The sequence below is a fragment of the Pogona vitticeps genome, chromosome 1 (genome assembly GCF_051106095.1).
Source record: "Pogona vitticeps strain Pit_001003342236 chromosome 1, PviZW2.1, whole genome shotgun sequence".
In the NCBI taxonomy this organism is placed as follows: domain Eukaryota; kingdom Metazoa; phylum Chordata; class Lepidosauria; order Squamata; family Agamidae; genus Pogona; species Pogona vitticeps.
Window position 1 is genome coordinate 1,973,868 of NC_135783.1, and position 16,270 is coordinate 1,990,137.

Here is a 16,270-nt window from a genome sequence, read left to right on the forward strand (position 1 = left end):
TTCCAATAGAATCCATTTCTTCATAAATCGGCTTCTGGCGGCACCTTCGCAAAAGTTCCTCATTCCTGCTGCTAACATCACAGCCTGTGTTATTTCCCCCCACCCCCTTACTTATGTGGAGATTCGTAACCGTAATGTCTGTATTTTTAATCAAAACTTTCCTTTAGATAAGACTTCGCTGTAGGTCATTCTGCTTTGAGACGGTGTAACTCACAATCTCGATTCTTTGACAGACGCAAGAAGGGGAAAGAGATCAATCAGAAGATTGTGAACAGGGAGAGTCAAACTGTGCTCTTTAAAAGATGTGGCTAAATCCTTGCTAGGTTGAACCCCCCCCCACCCCCGAAAGACGAAATTAGTTTTCCTCCATGCTGGTCCGGTTGCGAACTTTAAAACTCCCTGTGTCAATGCATCTCCTTGGAAGGCGATGCTGTTGATTTGAAGATTAATGGAGCCCACTAAAGAGGGGGAAAAAAAGCTCTTTTCATCTCTGAAAATAATGGACATCCCAAAGAGAAAAGCGCTATTTGCGTCAAACGCAGAATTCATTTCATTGGAAGGGCTGGTGGGACTTTGATCACCTTTTCATGCCACCCCGAACCACAAAGGCTTATATTCTGTTGTAATTTTGGCACCCTGTCTTTCCTATCTTATCTTGTGCGAAAAAGCTTGGAAAACACTTTCCTGGATCAGACACCTGCAAAAGCGTAAGCGGCGTGGTGCGCATCCGATCGTAAAATTGACTATAATTGGCTAAATTACACGGTGCAGTGAGAGCATCAGACAAAGACCCGGAATCTTTAGCCACAGAGAATGCCGTTCTGGAAAAGCAGAGAAATGTCAGAAAAAAGAAGTTTTTGCCTCGCCTAATAGAATCCAGTTCTGGATCTGTTTTTTTTTTCCCCCTGGCTCACTTTTGTTCTCGGAACTCGGCTTTAAAAAATGGAGTGTCTAAAACAATTGTTCCCAATTCAATTGCTGTGAGGAACAAAACCATTTGTCACCGATAATAAAGTTCCAGAGTTTAGGGCCAGGGGACTAGGAAAAAAAATCTTTGATCAATACATGGGATGTGGTCAAAGTGAAAAACGGCGATGCAGAGAGAGAGTCAAGTAACTTTGCACGGAAAAAAATGCCTTTTCTCTTAACCATAGGAAATCTACAATTGTATTTTCCAGGGATTTGTTCCCTTTGCAGAGAATAAAACAAAAGCCGGGTGGGTGGGGTGGGGTGGGACGTGGACGGAGAACATGCTGTTTTTTTCACTGGTAAACAAACAACGGTTTTCTGTTAGCAAAAATAATAATAATAAAATGATAAGAATCAGAAACAAGTGCCTAAGAACTAGCTGGATGAAAGAAAGATCAATAAGACAAGAAAGAAAAGACCGAGGCGATAAATAAATACCCAGGTTTCAGAATAGAATAAAATAAAAGATGCGCAACATGAACAAAAAGCAATCCGGTTCCATTTAGTACATTTCAATCCACGAAGAAAGGTTTTCCGCTTTGCAATCCAATCCGTTTGGCTGTGGCAGCTCTCCGGACCCCCCCCCCCAATTCCACCCCCTGGCTCAATCCCAGAGAAGCTTTTCCTTCAGAGAACTCCCCGGTTTGTGAAAGACAAATCCCACACACAGCATCCCAATCCGGTCCTATGAAAACAGGCAAGCATCCTTCTCGGTTTGCTCACAGCTCTGAAGGGCATCCTTAAGCGGCTTATTGCCTTGGAGGAAGAGAGGTGAGGTTGGAGGTCATGCGAAAAGCACCCAGCCCCCTGAAAGGCAGCCCCCCCCAGTTTCTCCCCCCCCCCTCGCACCCTGATCTCCCAGCTGCAAATCGCTGGACTGGCAAAAGAAGCTGGCCGTGGTGCTGAGGACCGACTTTCTCCGGCACCCCAAAGACAAAGAGAAGCCGCAAGCTCTCAGGATTGAATGAAACAGCTGCCTACCTGCCTGCGCGCACTCCGAGTCTCGAGGCTTCCTCTGACGCCGAGTCTTGCACTGTGCCTCTGTCAGCGTGGCCCCTATATATATATATGGGCACGGGAGGCGCACAGACACACTGCACACCGCACACCTCCCCGGCCCATTAATACACGAGCCCTTGGCGAGTCCAGCCCTCTCACGAAGCCACCTGACTCGGAGCCTGACTAACAGCTGGGCACCCCTTGGCACCCTCGGAGGAATCCTTCCCAGAAAGTCTTTGTCACACTTGAAGCTCCTGGCGCGATGGCACGACGGCAGGCACTCATGCTCGCACGCACACCCATCGGGAGGAAGGCACATGCCCCAGACCACGCCACCCTCACCCGCCCAGGCAGACAAAGCTCACGGGAAGTCTTTCACGGGGAGACGGCCCTGCCAGGTCACTCCGGCATCCTCGGTGAGGTTGCCAACGAGGGGCAAGAGGCTCCCGGACCTCGCTGGGCAGAAGGTCCTGCTCCCTACTGGGTCCGGGGGTTCCTCTATGGAGGTGGGCATCACCTGCTCTGACGGGGAGCCTTCGGCGAGGTCCTGAGACCGAGGCCCTTCCACTTCACAGGTCCTTTTAACTGGAGGCACCAGGAACCAAGGTCATAGACGTTCCATGTGCCACACGCATGTTCCATCACGGAGCCATGGGCTCCTCCTCTCCTTGAGAGCAGGCTAAATGTGCGCGTTGGGAGGTCCCCGTTTCAAATCCCGTACGCTCTCACAAGATCCCTGGGAGGCCTCGAGGGGAAAACGTTCTATGCCTTAGTCTTCCTCGGATCTAACCAAGGAGCAATTTTACCAGCTACAGGGATGATGAATAGGTTGCAGGTGAAACGTTTTGAAGGCTTGGAATGTGCTGCGTAATTATTACATAGCGATCTTGGCCAGAAAAATAATAATCCTTTGCTATCTAGTCAATTTTCTAGACTTTTTTCTGAGTGTTTCAGCTAGAGAATACTCATAAAATGGTTTCCCTTTCGCCTTCTTCTGGGGGCATCCTGGGACTACTGTGCAGCTGGTCCAAGGCCACCCAGGCTGGCTCTTTTCTCATGAGGCCCAGTGGAGGAATTTGAACTCCCAACTTCTGTCTCTGCAGCCCGAGACCCAAACCACTGAGCTACCCAGCCAGTTTTTACCAGCAGCTCTTCATATAGTTGTCACGGCTTAGTTTTATCTTCTACAGATTAAACATGGCAAGATCTCCCAAGCATGCCTTAGAGCAGTGGTGTCCAACAAATACAAATCAAAGGATATTTGCCAGGTAGTTGTCTAAATTTCTTTTGAATGCCTCCCGCATTGGAGCGCTCACCACCTCCCCCTGAGCTCATGGGCTCCATTGTTGTACTGCTCTAACAGTTAGGAAGTTTTTCCTAATATTCAACCGAAACCTGCCTTTCTCTAACTTAAGCCCATTGTTGTGTGTCCTGCACCCTCAGGGCCCACACTCTGCCCACAGCATGCCAAATCTGTCGCTTTCGATTGGCCTCAGGAAGAAACAGACCGCCAGGATGGACAGAGAGATAACGATTGTTTTCCTCCTAAGGATGGCAGGCACCTCGTACACTCAGAGTTACCCTGAGAGCGTTGCTCATCCTGCGGAGCAGACTTCTCTAGCCGAAGGTCCTCCAAAGGAGTTGGATTACAAATCCTATGCTCCTCGAGCCCACTGTCTGTGGTGGCTCGCGGCTGATGGGAACCTCAGCCCAGCGCATCATGTCGGGCGCCAGGTTAGGGAAAGTTGCTATGGGGGGAAAACCCCTCAAATTACAATCAGGACCACGGAGAGGTCACGGTGGAGCTGGACTCTAAAGCAAAAGGAGCAACCGTCACCAATTTGCTCTAAGCTGTTCTGCTCCATGTGGCACAAGCAGAGCACATGGGGGTGGGGGATGTGGCCGCGGAGACTGAGTGACATAGTACTGAGGTGCAAACGGGGAAGGCCAAGAGGCCAAGGATTCAGCAACTGCAGTCATTGGTCTCTCCATGAACAGATCCATGTTGGGAGTGACAATAATCTCAGCCAGCCTGCCATCAGGGAGATACTCTGCTGGAGACATCCCCTTCATCCAGCCACTGGCTATCACAGAATTGTGAAGTGGGAAGGGGTCTGTAAGGCCATCCAGTCCACCCCCCTGCTCGATGTAGGAATACGGATCAAAAGAAATCTGCCAGGGGGTGGTCTAAAATTCTCTCGAAGGCCTCCAGTGTTGGAGCACTCATCACTTCTCGAAGTAATTGGTTCTACTGTTGTACTGCTCTAACAGTTAAGGAATTTTTCCTGATCTTCAGCCTAAATCTGGGTTCTTGTAACTTGAGCCCTCTGTTGCTTCTCCTGGACTCTGGGATGATCGGGAACAGATCCCGCCCCTCCTCTATAGGGCAGCCTTTCAAATATTTGAAAAGTGCTCTCCTCTCTCCCCTCGGTCTTCTTTTCTCAAGGTCAAACATGCCCTGTTCCCTCAGCCTTTCCTCCTTGGTTTCCAGTCCCCTGTTCCTCCTTGTCAGCCTCCTCTGAACTTGTTCCAATACGTTATCCTCCTTGAAGTGCGGTGTCCAGAACTTGGCACAATACTGTACTCAAGGGGAGGCCTAACCAGGGCTGAATAGAGGGGGACTAGCATCTCATGGGATTTGGAGACTATACTTCTGTCAATGCAGTCGAAAATCACATTGACCTTTTTTGCAGTCACATCACACAGTTGGCTCGTATTCAGCTTGTGATCTACGACAATTCCAAGATCCTTCTTGCTTGTTGTATTATTGGGAGATTGAAGATGGGAGGCTGAAGATGCTTGCAGCCTGCGGCAACCTTGCTGGGGAGCAAAAGGTGGTGGTAACGTCCCCAGTTTGCATCAGAGTTTGGGAATATATCCTTTTTTACTACAACTCCCGGAATCCCTGAGCCAACAGAACTGCTGCTTGTTTGGGATTCGTAGTCTAAAAATAACCTTCCCATGTTTTGGTTTGCATGCAAAGATTTATATTGGCCTTTTCAGTTTACTGTGAGTCCCCTCTCCCTCCAGGTACTGAGCAGTCCTACCAAACTGATCTTCAACTAATCTTTTTTACCTTTGTTTTTGTTGTCACGTTGCTCCCAATCACCGATACCTCTATGAATTAATGACCTCCAAAGTTCCTATCATAAACAGCCCTGCTCATGTCTTCCAAACTAAAGACCATGGCTCAATCTTCCTCCTTTCCTATGGCCTTCACATTTTCCTAACATTATTGTCCAGGGAGCCTTGCTTTCTCGTTATCTCTCCAAGGTCTAACAGCTTCAACTTAGTCATTTTAGCTTCCAGGAAGATTCCAGGCTTAACTTAATCTAGAGCCTTGATTCTCCAGTGGCCCATGGTATGTGTATAACTCCATATCGTTACCTGCTATGACCTAAATCCAATCTCCAGTTTTGCAGATATAAAGAACACGGCATTGCTCCATGTTCATACTCTAAACCAATTCAGGACCCCGTATAGTTCACCCAAGGCCAGCCAGACCTCTTTTGTCTCCAGAGATGTACGGCAACTGTGTAAACTGATCCCTTTACCCTTCCATTTTTATAGAGTCCTTGGAATTTTCACCTTGAAAGCCAGTCTGCCTGCAGAAACAATAACTATTATATGTTTCAATATCTTTGTATTTTTTTAAAAAAAACCACACACAACTCAGAATTATTAGCTCTTAAGGAAGCTCTACTTCGAACTGTGGAGTTGGATTTTCATAAAGTTGGTCTCCAAGTTCTTGTCATCTCTTGTCTCCTATTTCATCCCAGAGGTTGTCCAGTGGGAACAGCTGAATGCATGAGTTGTGTATGCCTCCTGCAGAGTGGCGTCTCCACCCACGTCCACCAGTACTGGGTGGACCAGCCAAAATGCTGGCCTCTTGAAAAGTGCAGGATTGTAAAACCAGCCAAGAGATCCACCCAAGACAGCTTCTGCAGCAGCCCTGGTATTGCAGTAATACATTCTCAATAGAAGAGGCTCCTCGTGATCGTCCCCATACCAGCAACTCAAGGGTGGGACTAAAACTGCAGGCACGTGTGTTGATCCATGACAACGACTGCTTCTAAGAACTTCCATCTCCATGGGGATCGGGTCTTTTGTAAAGCTAATTGGATTTAACTGCTGAAACAGAGGAGGGACATCATTACTGGGAAAATCTGTTCCCTTGGCTCTTTGCTATTGCAGATTCCCAGGTCATCTCAGAGGAAACAGAAGTTGTTGAAAGAGTGATGGATTATGTGATTGCCCCTTTGACGTTTAACTCTTGTACGATGGCCCTCACTCCTCATGATCCATTTACATGAGTATTTTCCAGGATCCTCGGAATTCATTTTGCCTAGACAGACATTAGCAGCGGTGGCTAGAAGGGTCACTTGGAGCCAAGTATGGTCTCCAGCCTCCCTTTTTCAGTTCTGAAACCAGATAGAAGAACACAAGAAGGTCCAGTGATGGCTGGCACTGAGGAAACGACTTGGTCAAGCATTCTGTTCTGACAGTGACCTGGTTGGCATCTCACAAGTCATCACTCTCTAGGGACAGCCCAGTTCTGTTGTATTTTCATCTACTTGGGGAGGAGAGGCTGAAGGTGCTGCGTGCACTTGACATGGAAAGGTTGATGCCCTTTTAGCAGCACGATGGGTAAGTTTACACTTTCCAGAGGCAAAGTTTTGTTGTTGTTTAGTTGTTAATTCATGTCAGACCATTCGTGACCCCATGGACCAGAGCACCCCAGGCCCTCCCATCTTCCACGGCCTCCCGGATTTGGGTCAGATTCATGTTGGTTGCTTCGATGACCCTGTCCATCCATCTCGTCCTCGGTCGTCCCCTTCTCCTCTTGCCTTCACACTTTCCCAACATCAGGGTCTTTTCCAGGGAGTCTTCTCTGGGGGTGTCACGAAGAATCAGACATGACTAAACGACTAATAAAGGTGTGACCCACCATCATTCAACTTCAGTGGTTACCCCAATGGGGGGGGGGTACAAGGATGATTGAATAGGGAGAAAAATCTCTTTCTCTCTCGGTGTGTCACAGCCCCTACCTCTTCCATCACAATTTCCTCTACTTGACTTTCCCCCATAAGCTGAAGAGGCCCAAACGCTGTCACTTTTCCTTGAAAAGAGAGAGCGTGAGTACTGCCATCTTTTCCCTTCTTTGCCACTTTTTACTCCTTTCCCCACACGATCCTGTTCTCCCCGGGGTGCAGCTGCCAGGTCTTCTCGTACCGTAAATTTGCACAAGGCGGCACAGGATCTACGGTTTGAGGAATATGTTCCCTTCACCGCCCACCTGCAACCAACCGTTTGGTAGAGCTGTGTATCCTAGCAATGCAGGTAATGTTCCTCCAGCCTACAATTTTAGGGCAAAGGAGCACCGGCTGATCAGGAGCAGGCAGCGATAGGGTTCATGTCGCTAAGTGGTGCGCCAATGGTTTCTGAATAAAGTCGCAACAATTACAGTGTTCAGTGACACCAGGCAAATTTTTCCCCCAGAGGCTTGCACGTACATCCGCCTGTTGCGTTGACCCTTCGGGTGGTATTCGTGGCTTCCCAAGCCTGCAATGATGAAAAAGCCCATTTCGGTCGCCGGTGTCCCTGTATTTATGCTGCTGGGGAGAATGCCGGTTCTGGAATACAAATCTCTGCCAGGCGCCATCCTTGCTGGAGGCTGCAAAAGGCTTGAGGCTTTCTCTCACACCATGAGAAAAAGCTCAGTTTTGGGGACGAGACCTAGAAGACTCTCCCGGCCAGTTTGGGGAAATGGCCATGTGCGCTGAGAAATTCAGGGAGCAAATTCCCCCAGGCTCTTGATCATGTCCTCATTCTGGGGAAAAAATCCTCCATATTTTGTCCTTCATGGCCCAATTATGTTTTTTGGGAGACTTCTTCGTCTTTCTTATCAAGCCCTCGACACGCGCCTCTAATGGGACCCAATTTATAACTTCCGCAGTTTCCTTAATCTGAACTATTTCTTAAAACACTGCAATTTCCCTTCTCCCCCCCCCCGCATTTCTTTTATCACTGCCACTGCCCCTCCTTTAGATAATTTCCTGCCTCTTTTCCTTGCAAGCGACTAAACCTTTATCGCCAACCATCATTATAGGACGGTTTAAAGTTATCCCCAACCCGTGGACAGTTTTAAGAAGCTCAATCGCCTTCCCTTTTCATTGGCCTTGAACTCTTGGCCTTTTATTCTTTCTTTAAAAAAAAAGGATTAATGATAAATTAGATGGCCATTACAGAACAAATAAGCAAGACAAATAAACAAAAAATAAAGAAATAACCGTGTAATTTGGGGACCTAGTGAGGTGTAGGCAGAGCCTGGACATGTTCCTGGGTACTTTTTAGTGGCACGGCTGGACAGGGGGATTTTGGAAGCTGTGGTCCAAAAAACAAATGTTTATTTATTTATTTAAAATATGTTTACCCTGCTTGTCCTTTAGAGAGTCTGTCGATCTCGTATTTGGTCTTCCACCTTTCCGAGCATTCTTGTCCCCCCCCCCGAAGAATCTTGCCTTCTCATGAGATGCCCAAAGTAGGACAGACTCAGATTCAACATGTTTGTTTATTTGTTTGCCACTCTCTGGTGTCCCTGTATTTAAGGTCTTTTCCCTCTCATGCAATACCAGAACCAGGGGGACACCCACTCCAATGGAGGGTTGGGAGAGGGAGAAGAGACCAAAGAAAAGATTTCTCGAATCAGCATGTGGTTCATCTGTGGAACTCCTTGCCACAGGATTTGGTGAGGGCATCTGGCCTAGAGGCCTTTCAAAGGGCATGTGACAGATTCCTGGAGGAAAAGTCCATCGCAGGTGACAAGCCCTGATGGGGATGTACAATCTCCAGGCTTCGAAGGAAGGGACCCGCAAATGCCAGATGCAGGGGAAGGGAGATCGGGAGGCAGGGATCTCATTGTCTCATGTGCTCCCAGAGGCATCTGGTGGGGCCACTGGGAGATATAGGAAGCTGGACTAAGAGGGGCCCTTGGCCTGATCCAGCACATGGCTCTCCTGATGTTCTTATATTCTGGGAGGCAAACAAATCATAATAACCACACAATATGAACTAGCCCAGTAACATCCACATATTCAGTAAACATGAAACATAGTAATAGAAGATAAAATATCTAGTTTAAAAAAAAATATAAACTATTAAATGCAATCAAGGCAGCGGAAACAGGGCAGAGTGGGGGGGAAGGCCCCTCAATCCACAAGATTCCTCTGGGGTAAATAAAGCCTGTGAGAAAACTCGGGTTTTAACTTGTCAAGGAGGGTTGGGGCTCCATCATCCTTCAGGCAGGAGCGAGTTCCCAAATGAGGGTGCAACCACCGAGGAGGCCTAGTTGTGAAGGGCAGATTTTGGGGGCCTCCCTCGGGGTCATCCCTCGCAGCACCCCAATCCATGGGGTACGGGAGGGGTGGCTAGATTTTTGAGGGAGAGGCGCTCCGACAGGTGCCAAAGTCCTAAACCATTAAAAGCTTTAAATGTTAGCCTAAGTACTTTGCACTTGGCCCAGAAGCTGCTGGGGAGCCGAGGCAGACGTCTCGGGACGGGTGAAATGATCCATAGATTGTGGAGATTTCTTTCGATCGAGGACCTCTTGGTTTGTCTTCCTGGCCCTCCAGGGTTTCCACATGCAAAGAACTGAAGTGCTGAAATAGGGTCTATCCAACATTCCTGCTGAATTTAAAGTGCGCCTAAAGAAAAGGGACGTGGTGGCACTGCGGGTTAAACCGCAGAAGCCTCCGGGCTGCAAGGTCAGAAGACCAGCCGTCATAAGATCGAATCCACGCGGTGGAGGGAGCTCCCGTCGCTTGTCCCAACTTCTGCCAACTGAGCCATTCAAAAGCATGTAAAAATGCAAGTAGATAAATAGGGACCACCTTGGTGGGAAGGTAAACAGCGTTCCGTATCTAGTCGCGCTGGCCACGTGACCACGGAAACTGTTTTTGGAAAAAAGCCGGCTCTACAGCTTGGAAACGGGGATGAGTACTGCGCCCTAGAGTCGGACACGACTGGACAATTTGTCAAGGGGAACATTTACATTTACCTTAAAGAAAAGATTTGCACCAAGTCACGGGCAGGAGCATCGAGGGGATTCCCAGAGGAACCTCCACAGGAGTCTTGCAAGGTCAATGGGAGACGTTCACGGATGATGCGTGGCTTCTGGAGCGTCCCAGTCCGTGTGGAAGAATGGCTGTTCCAATAAGTCTGTTGGCATGTGTGTTTTCTGGATGCCAACCAGGGCCAGCCCTACCAGTTGTCAGGCGGTGGCGGCCTGGCAGGGGTAGCCAAGCTGCCTCAAGATCCCTCTCCCTCATGGCCACCAAGGAAAGCTTGCTCTTGGCCTTCCACCATTGCTCTGTTCCTCAGTAAGAAAGGGTTGGTAGATTGATTTTTTTTGGGGGGGGAGGCGCTTCTCCCACAACGTGTTGCCCCCCCCCAGGATCTTTCACACCCAGGACATACGAAAGAATTTCACTGGCATCCCCGGAGACAAGCGGAGCAGAAAGGAACAGGCAACCAGTGCCGCGTTTGGGCTTGTGGGATCCCCACCGGTTCTGCGCACAACGGGAGCTGCATGGGGCAGCCTCCACGCTGGACGCCAAACAAGGGGGCCGTCTGGAATTCCGGGAGCCTCCCTTCTCCTTTCCGTCTCTAGAAAAAGACGGTCCGTGCTGCTTCGGATGCAAACCAGATGCTCCCGGTTGTCTACACACAGTCAGTGCTTGGGGGGAGTTGCATTTCTGGACCGCCACGTTCCACGGCTAAGCTCAGTGGGGAAATCTGGAAGCGGTCGCCCAAGCCCTACTGGGTTTTTCAGAGGGTTTATGGAACTTGGAGTAGCTGCAGAGACGGCGGTGGTTCCAAATCGTCACGAGCCTGGTGCCAACTCAAGGGTGCATCCCAGAAACACGCTCACACCTCATCAGTCAGCTGCAAACGAGCCACGGGAACTGAAACGAACCCTATGAGAGCACCAGTAGGGTTTCCGTGAGAGATGCGCAGGTTTGCGTTTGGATGGTCCCAACCCAGGATTTTCTCCGGGAGCAAAAACGATGGAACTGAGGCTACTTTGGGCCCATCACGAGAAGGCAGGATTCTCTGGAAAAGACCATGACGCTGGGAGAGGTGGCAGGCAGCAGGAAAAGAGGAAGACCACAGTACGAGATGGTCTGGCTCCCTCATGGAAGCCACAGGCTGGCGTCTGCAAGAGCTCAGCGGGGCCGGTGAGGGCCAGACATTCTGGTGGTCGCCAATACATTGGAGAGAAATTGACAGAATGTAAAAACAGCAGTAAAGACGCCTGCTTCTTGGGAGGAAAGCGATGACAAACCTCAACAGCATCTCGAAAAGCAGAGAAATCCCCTTGCCAACAAAAGTCTGAATCGTCAAAGCTATGGTTTTTCCTGTCGTGATGTATGGAAGTGAGAGCTGGACCATAAAGAAAGCAGACCGCCGAAGAACTGATGCCTTTGAATTGTGGTGCTGGAGGAGGCTCTTGAGAATCCCCTGGACTGCAAGGAGAACAAACCTATCCATTCTGAAGGAGATCAATCCTGAGTGCTCACTGGAAGGACAGATCCTGAAGCTGAGGCTCCAATACTTTGGCCATCTCATGAGAAGAGAAGACTCCCTGGAAAAGACCCTGATGTTGGGAAAGTGTGAAGGCAAGAGGAGAAGGGGATGACAGAGGACGAGATGGATGGACAGGGTCAGCGAAGCGACCAACATGAAATTGACCCAACTCTGGGAGGCAGTGGAAGACGGAAGGGCCTGGTGTGCTCTGGTCCGTGGGGGTCACAAAGAGTCGGACACGACTAAAAGACTAAACAACAACTAAAACAACCACAAAACAGTAAGAGCAGCAGCAGCAAGAGAAGATTTGTGGTTTTGGACTACAAGTCCCAGAATCCCCCAAGGTAGTATTTTGGGAGTTGTGATTAAAAAGAGCCACAAATCCCCACACCTCTAATTCCATCCATGGTTCCCAAGCTCCGTGCATAACTGATTCTCTCTTTCCCACCTTCCCAGCAGTTTTTTTTTACCGCTCAGAGGTGGAAATCATCCCTTCAACCCCACAGTTCCCCGGGAGGAAGGTAGTCTTTCCAGAAGCCCCTCTGTCTCTGTCCTGCTCTCACCTGCCATCGTCCATCATCCCAAAGGGACTGCTCTGAATTAAATGCCCGTCGAAACCCCCGAACCTGTTTGGCCAATACATCAATGTCAAAATTCTCATTTGTTTCAATGAGCCCGTGATTATTTGGGGGCGAGAAAGGCAGCCAGTCTCCTCCGCTCAGGGTGTGAATCTGAACAATAAAATCCCTGGTAGTGAAGAGATTTTATCTTGACCATTTCTTGGAACAATACCCAGGTGTATTAAGTCTGCAATGAGGTGGGAAGATCTCCTGGATGGGGCAGCTTCTGTTGTTACTCCATCATTGGGGTTTTTATATCTTGGCTGGAGGATCTTCTGCCTTGGGCAAGAAAATGGAAGCACGTGGCTTCTGCTGTGGGTGGGAGGACCTGACGGCCCCAGCTAGAGGGGCCAGAGTTGAAGGACGATGGGCATTGCAATCTGACAATGTTGGCGAGGTGGCTTGAAAAGCGAGGAGGGGCCAAGCTTACCCCCACCTCCAGATGTTGCAGAACAGCCACCCCGTCTGAGCTAACCAGCAGAGCTGATGCAGAAGAACGCTGGGGGGGGGGGATGCTCAGAGGTTGACCATCCTTGGTTTAGACACAGTGGTTCCTGGCCAGGGGGTCCCCAGATGGTCTTGGACTACAACTCCCAGAAATCCTGGCCAGCAAGGCTAGGGGTGAAGGCTTCTGGGAGTGGTAGTTCAAGAACACCTGGGCAGCCAAGGTTGGGAAGCATTGGGTTTTTTGAACCTTGAGGCACATCTCCGTCTGAGAAGACTCGCCGCCTCCACGTGAAGGTCTTTGCCAATTGGACTGGCCGGCCGGTTGGCCGGCTTCCTTTCCGACACCTTGCCTGCCCCATCTCTGTGACGTCACAAGGAGCTGCCCCTCGGCCCCAGGGGTGGGCCCTGAAATCACAGAGGAAGGGGGGCTGCTGAGCTGAGAAGCCTAGTTAGGACAGTGTCTTGTACAATGTGCAGGATCCGTATCGCTGACGGAGGAGAGGCAGAGAAAACGGACTCTCCAAGACAAAGGAGCTCACTCTGCCCCATAGTCGGGATGGGCCCGGCGAAGCGGGCGCTCCCGGAATTCACTTCTGGCCTCTACCAGACTGCAGGTTCTTCAGCTGGTTAATAATCAATAACCATGTGCTCTCAAATAGATTCTGACTTATGGCGACCCTTTCCAGGGTTTTCTAGGTAGAAAACATTCAGAAGTAGTTTCCCTGTTTCCCTTTCCTCTCGGGGCATCGTGGGGCTGTGCCGCTTGCCCGAGGCTACCCAGGCTGGCTCTTCTTCTTCCAGGACGCACAAGCGGGGGAATCGAACTCCCAACTTCTGGCTTTGCAGCCAGATCCCGAAACCCCTGAGCTATCCAGCCGGCATGGATTGGTCACTTAACGATCAATGTAAAAACCCACTTTTCCATGAACAGGTTGCAAGTTACCCTCTGGAAGGGGATGTGGTGGCACTGCAGGTTAAACCGCAGAAGCCTCTGTCCTGCAAGGTCAGAAGACCCGCCATCGTAAGATCGAATCCACATGACGGAGGGAGCTCCCATCGCTTTGTCCCAGCTCCTTGCCAACCTAGCAGTTTGAAAGCATGTAAATGCAAGTAGATAAATAGGGACCACCTCGGTGGGAAAGTCACGGCGTTCCATGTCTAGTTGCGCTGGCCACGTGACCACGGAAAAACTGTCTACGAACAAATGCTGGCTCTGTGGCTTGGAGATGGGAATGAGCACCGTGCCCTAGAGTCGGACACGACAGGACTAAATGTCAAGGGGAACCGTTACCTTTTACCTTACCTACCCTCCGAATCTCCACTCCCTCCCCAGATTCCTCTCCACTCCCTCCCTCTCCTCCAACCCTACGTATTTCCCGTTAATCTTCATTCCCCTTCTTCCATCGTGGGATGAGTCATCTCCACCTCGATGAACAACAGGGTCTGCAGTTAATGGGAGCCAATGATCAGCATAACCCGGTAAAGAAAATAAATCAACCTTCTTATTAGCGGCTTGGAGGCTTTTTACTCCCTTCCTCCGCGTCCTTTTTCCATCAGTATTTTGGGCACTGATTAGATGGCAATCAAAGTCCTATTTACTCCTCAGCCGCTCAACTCTTGCTGCAGAAAGAGAGAGGTGGGGGGGGGCGAGGGGGGGGATGGGCACAAGGGCCGTTCCCCGAAGCAGCCCCACGGATCCGGGCTCTTTCTCCTGGAACAACTGCCTTGCAATTTTGCCCCAACATCCCCCTTTCCTGTGCTGTAGGAGAAGGGCAGCGGGGTAGCGGTCGATTTGGGTCCCCATCAGGACAGTCCCCACAGCCAGCTCCCTCTCTACGGGAGTCAAAACGGCAGACAGCTCATTATTTGTACTGTGTTCATGCAACACACCAGAAATAATTTTAAAAAATGGTTAGACTACTGTAACACCCTCTATGCAGGGCTGCCCTAGACGTCAGTAGGGAAGCTTCAGCAAACCGCAAAGGTGATAGCCAGTTTGATCACAGTGGTGGCGCTGTGGGCTAAACCGCAGAAGCCTCTGGGCTGCAAGGTCAGAAGACCAGCCGTCATAAGATCGAATCCACATAGTGGAGTGAGCGCCCCTCGCTTGTCCCAGCTCCCGCCAACCTAGCGATTCAAAAGCATGCAAATGCGAGTAGATAAATAGGTACCACCTCGGTGGGAAGGTAAACAGCGTTCCGTGTCTAAATCACACTGGCCATGTGACCACAGAAAGATTGTCTTCGGACAAACGCTGGCTCTATGGCTTGGAAACGGGGATGAGCAAAGCGCCCTAGAGTCGAACACGACTGGACAAGAATTGTCAAGGGGAACCTTACCAGCGGAGATATTCCCAGTCTCGGCACACTTTCTTTGCCCCCCTGTAAGATTTTGTGCTCAATTTAAGGTGCTGGTCATGACCTATAAAGTCCTTAACGGTTTAGAACCTCCCACAAAACAGCTGCCCTTTCCCACTTGCTCCTCACAGTCAAAGATGTTAAAAAATCACAACACCTAAGGAGACCAGGAGGGTGGATGGGGCTTTTCCAGTCGAGGCCCCCGTACCTCAGGAACAAACGGATCGCCCAGCCACACTCGCAGCTGAGTTCTCAAAAAGAAAACAAACAAAGAAACCCTAAGAAATTGGATCTGTTGCCTTCTCAAGGTTGCGGAGGATCGAGAGATCCGTGGGAATCCACCAAGATCATCACTAGCAGAGTATTTTATGGCATAATATAATCCAGCAGCAATATTGCCACACCACAGTAGAAAGGTAATGGCTTCAAACCCTAAAACATTCAAACCCTAAAACATTCCATCATATTCCTCTTGACCCCCCTTTTTTGTTTTTGTTTTTTGTTTTGTATATTATATGATTTAATGTAGTGCCTTCTTTTTTAGAATTGTCTGTCTTCGTTGTTTATATTATCTTTATGGTTGTTAGCCGCCTAGAGTGGTCCGTTTGGACCAGATAGGCGGGGTATAAATCAAATAAATAAATAAATAAATAAATAAATTGTGCTTCCTGTCGTCCCTTTCGGCTTCTTATCCCCGCTGAAAATCAGAACTGACTTGACAGGTCCTCGTTCATTCATTCATTCATTCATTCATTCATTCATTCATTCATTCATTCATTCATTCATTCATTCATTCATTCACAGTGCAGAGCACTCTCTGGGCAGTTCACAACATAGTTATACAAACTACATGAATAGAATAATACGAGCAATGTACAACAAATGTTATAAAATCAATAAAATCACGGATAATGAACAAAACCAATCTTTAAAAGGAAACTAATTAAAACCACTTGGGACATCTCAGGTAACAAGCACTAAGAAGAAGCAGCTTTTAAATCTGTTTTGAAGAATTTCTTAAAGACGGGGAGGAAAGGGGCTTGGCAAACCTCCGTTGATGCAGAGTTGAGTTGAGCCAAAGGGGAGAGGAAAGTGAAGGAGGAAAGGGAGACTTAATCTGTTTGCTCCTGTTTATCCGGAACACACTCGCTGTGCATTTGCGTGATCATTTTTAGTATTCGTATACTTACCAATTTTAGCTTTAAATATTGTCTTTTAATGAGCGAAGCCAACTTTGGGAGAAAGGCAGGATAAAAATAGTTTAAGTACATAAATAAAAAATAAGAGGAGGAT

The 16,270-nt window shown here is 49.0% G+C and overlaps 1 protein-coding gene across 1 annotated transcript in view; it reads right to left on the reverse strand.

Annotated features, from left to right (window-relative positions):
* PNOC (prepronociceptin) overlaps positions 1-2,302 on the reverse strand; it is a 47,288-nt gene extending 44,986 nt beyond the window's left edge. The window contains exon 1 of the mRNA XM_020812606.3: positions 1,951-2,302. The gene's annotated coding sequence lies outside the window, so the exon portion shown is untranslated. The remainder of the gene's footprint in view (positions 1-1,950) is intronic.
* Positions 2,303-16,270: the final 13,968 nt, after the last annotated feature.